The sequence below is a fragment of the Salvelinus alpinus genome, chromosome 31, assembly GCF_045679555.1.
Source record: "Salvelinus alpinus chromosome 31, SLU_Salpinus.1, whole genome shotgun sequence".
NCBI lineage: Eukaryota > Metazoa > Chordata > Actinopteri > Salmoniformes > Salmonidae > Salvelinus > Salvelinus alpinus.
The window spans coordinates 8,759,909-8,764,420 of NC_092116.1; the positions used below are offsets into that span (position 1 = coordinate 8,759,909).

Here is a 4,512-nt window from a genome sequence, read left to right on the forward strand (position 1 = left end):
AGGACCAGGATGTCTTGCTCCCAGACAGGCTAAACAACTTTTTTGCCCGCTTTGAGGACAATACAGTGCCACTGACACGGCCCCCTACCAAAACCTGCGGGCTCTCCTTCACTGCAGCCGAGGTGAGTAAAACATTTAAACGTGTTAACCCTCGCAAGGCTGCAGGCCCAGACGGCATTCCCAGCCGCGTCCTCAGAGCATGCGCAGACCAGCTGGCTGGTGTGTTTACGGACATATTCAATCAATCCTTATCCCAGTCTGCTGTTCCCACATGCTTCAAGAGGGCCACCATTGTTCCTGTTCCCAAGAAAGCTAAGGTAACTGAGCTAAACGACTACCGCCCCGTAGCACTCACTTCCGTCATCATGAAGTGCTTTGAGAGACTAGTCAAGGACCATATCACCTCCACCCTACCGGACACCCTAGACCCACTCCAATTTGCTTACCGACCCAATAGGTCCACAGACGACGCAATCGCAACCACACTGCACACTGCCCTAACCCATCTGGACAAGAGGAATACCCATGTGAGAATGCTGTTCATCGATTACAGCTCAGCATTTAACACCATAGTACCCTCCAAACTCGTCATCAAGCTCGAGACCCTGGGTCTCGACCCCGCCCTGTGCAACTGGGTCCTGGACTTCCTGACGGGCCGCCCCCAGGTGGTGAGGGTAGGTAACAACATCTCCACCCCGCTGATCCTCAACACCGGGGCCCCACAAGGGTGCGTTCTGAGCCCTCTCCTGTACTCCCTGTTCACCCACGACTGCGTGGCCATGCACGCCTCCAACTCAATCATCAAGTTTGCGGATGACACTACAGTGGTAGGCTTGATCACCAACAACGACGAGACGGCCTACAGGGAGGAGGTGAGGGCCCTCGGAGTGTGGTGTCAGGAAAATAACCTCATACTCAACGTCAACAAAACAAAGGAGATGATTGTGGACTTCAGGAAACAGCAGAGGGAGCACCCCCCTATCCACATCGACGGGTCAGTAGTGGAGAAGGTGGAAAGTTTTAAGTTCCTCGGTGTACACATCACGGACAAACTGAACTGGTCCACCCACACAGACAGCGTTGTGAAGAAGGCGCAGCAGCGCCTCTTCAACCTCAGGAGGCTGAAGAAATTCGGCTTGTCACCAAAAGCACTCACAAACTTCTACAGATGCACAATCGAGAGCATCCTGTCGGGCTGTATCACCGCCTGGTACGGCAACTGCTCCGCCCACAACCGTAAGGCTCTCCAGAGGGTAGTGAGGTCTGCAGAACGCATCACCAGGGGCAAACTACCTGCCCTCCAGGACACCTACACCACCCGATGTCACAGGAAGGCCATAAAGATCATCAAGGACAACAACCACCCAAGCCACTGCCTGTTCACCCCGCTATCATCCAGAAGGCGAGGTCAGTACAGGTGCATCAAAGCAGGGACCGAGAGACTGAAAAACAGCTTCTATCTCAAGGCCATCAGACTGTTAAACAGCCACCACTAACATTTAGCGGCCGCTGCCAACATACTGACTCAACTCCAGCCACTTTAAAAATGGGAATTGATGGAAATTATGTAAAAATGTACCACTAGCCACTTTAAGCAATGCCACTTAATACAATGTTTACATACCCTACATTACCCATCTCATATGTATATATACTGTACTCTATATCATCTACTGCATCTTGCCATCTTTATGCAATACATGTACCACTAGCCACTTTAAACTATGCCACTTTATGTTTACATACCCTACAGTACTCATCTCATATGTATATACCGTACTCTATACCATCTACTGCATCTGCCATGCCGTTCTGTACCACCACTCATCCATATATCTTTATGTACATATTCTTTATCCCTTTACACTTGTGTGTGTGTGTAAGGTAGTAGTGTGGAATTGTTAGGTTAGATTACTGTTGGTTATTACTGCATTGTCGGAACTAGAAGCACAAGCATTTCGCTACACTCGCATTAACATCTGCTAACCATGTGTATGTGACTAATAAAATTTGATTTGATTTGATTTATGTTGTGCAGCTGCTTAATTGTTGCCACCATGGCAAAATCTGTAAAAATGCACACACAAAAAACATCAAATGATAACCTACTCCTAACTGATGCGCATTTTCGAGATACTTGAGAACTCCACATGTAGCCTAAGACTCTTTGTGTGGTGTGATGTGCGTGTGCCACTGCAAGTCGGACATTGCCAGATGAGAGAGAGCACAGGAAGTAAGGTGGGCTACAAAATAGATAGCCAATTCGAAGCATTGCTTGTAGCTTGGCTGGTTAGCGCACTCGTTAGCTAGCTAGTTAACTATTTAGCTATTAAATGATTTGTTGAAACAGATTTGTTCCCACAAGTGCATTCTCTTCATAATCAGCTTTGTGCAGGAATATTTTTTATTTCTCAGCTGTCTATTTTACAACCCAGATATTGATACACTCTAAAACTTAGGGATTCAACTAGGGTTCTTCTAAGATTCTCAAAGTTCTGGGCACTGAAAATTGCCCCCAAAAGGTCCTTCCAAGAACCCCATAGGAGGCGGGGTTCATCGAGGGACCTCCTTAGTTGGTGGGGGTTCTTGCAGAAACCTAACTGCCCAACTGAAACATTTGGATTTGAATTTGAAAGGACAGCAGGCACAGGCACTTAACTGAAACATTTAAAGATCTCTTCAATTTAAGGTAAGGTTTGTCCCTTTTATGATCTAAATTGATATTGTTTTCTGATGATATCATCGATCTTTTCATATTTGTGCAAATCTTTCTAAAACAGAAAATGGATACAATTCAATGGATGTCAATCAACGAATAGGTAATAAGTATGTGCTGTAGGATATAATAATATGTTGAAGGCTAGCTGTATTGGGTGCAGATGACTGAACTGCTCACTTTTGTGTCTGTGTCTGCAGGTATACAGACGAGGAGACATACAAAGGTATGCCAATTGGTATTGGTATGTTATGCAGATCAGATTTACCATCCTCCTCCCTTACCTCTTCAATAAATATCCCATAGGCCTCTACATTATGGACAAGGCATGTCCATAATAAAAATAAAAACATTTACATTTACCCCAAACACGAAGGTATGAATACTGTTGTGTGCATGTTTCGTTAATCATCTGTATAACTACTATTTTTGGGATTCACAGACTTCACCCTCCCTACACCTCTGATGAATATAACAGGGAACCTGTTAGATCACCATGCACTGCAAAATCGTTCTGGCTATGAATACGGAGAACATCAACACATTAACATCAACAGCCAGAGGATATACCCATTGGACTTGGAGCTCTGCTGGGAGTTTACCTCATGTTTGGATTTTTTTATTCTGCTTTGCCACTAAAATCTAAATAAACATTGAAAACTAAAATATTGTGTTATTGTTGTTATTGTTATGTGTAGTTAAAACATTTACCCCAAAAGGTTATTTGAGGATCCATTAAAAGGGGTTCTTTGAAGAACCCTTGTAAAGGGTTCTTCAAAGAATTTATAGGGGTTCCCTGACAGTTTAAATTTGAAGAACCCCTAACTTATACTTCAGGAACATTGTCTTTTTAGAGTGTACGGATTTGAGATACGGCGCAAGTGAAAGCGCATCAGCCTCTGCGAGAACATCGGTCTCATTGGGTATTAGTCTATGATAGCAAAACATTTTTGGACATTCATAATTACTTTACTGTTAGATGAAAACATGGCTACTTCCAGTGGAAATTCAACTTAGAGGTCGTGATCTAGCTACTGTGTTTTGAGTTTCCACTTACCCAGCTGGTGAATTAGCACCAAATATATTAGTCTATGATATTCGTGCCATTAGGAGATGATTAGCCTACATATTTTTTCTATTGGTGATTGCATTAAAAAAATATGGAAATATTAGCAGGTTTGTGGTGTACGCAGACCTCAAAATTGGTATTAAATTGTATTTCAAGTGGCATTAAAAAGGTCTTAAGTCTTACATTTAACTTGATGGAACCTGCAGATATCCTGTCCTTCTCTCCCCCCTGCACTCATCTCTCTCTCTCTCCCCCTTCCTCCTCTCTCCCCCATCCCTCCTTCACCCTCTCCCTCTCTCTCCCCTTCCCTCACTCTCCCCCTTTTCTCTCTCTCCTCCCCCTCCATTCTCTCTCCCTCTTTCTTTCCTTGCCTCCCCCTCCTCTCATCTCTCTCTCCCTCTCCCACAGAAAGGCCGACAGACAAACAGACACAGACTGCAGGCAGCCAGGCAGGCAGATAGATAGACCTGTAGGCAGGTAGCCAGTTAGGCAGGCAGGCACACAGACAGGCACACGGACAGGCAGACAGAGAGACACAGACAGTTTCAAGTTTCAAGTACTTCTACAAACAAATTGATCAATATCCTCTTCAAAACCTATTTAGGAATTCATAACAAGGCTCAGAGTTTATAGAACTGCAAAACCATTGTGTCCAATGGAGGTCAAAAATGCTTTTGTGTCGATTGTCTTCAAATGTCATATTCCCGGGTCATGACTGGTCCCCCAG

At 44.6% G+C, this 4,512-nt stretch overlaps 1 long non-coding RNA gene across 1 annotated transcript; it reads left to right on the top strand.

Annotated features, from left to right (window-relative positions):
• The first annotated feature begins 2,356 nt into the window (after window positions 1–2,356).
• Window positions 2,357–3,346, top strand: LOC139561840 (uncharacterized). Its single transcript, XR_011672228.1, has 4 exons — window positions 2,357–2,689; window positions 2,781–2,819; window positions 2,917–2,960; window positions 3,159–3,346. It is a non-coding gene; the product is annotated as an uncharacterized lncRNA (long non-coding RNA).
• The last annotated feature ends 1,166 nt before the right edge of the window (window positions 3,347–4,512 follow it).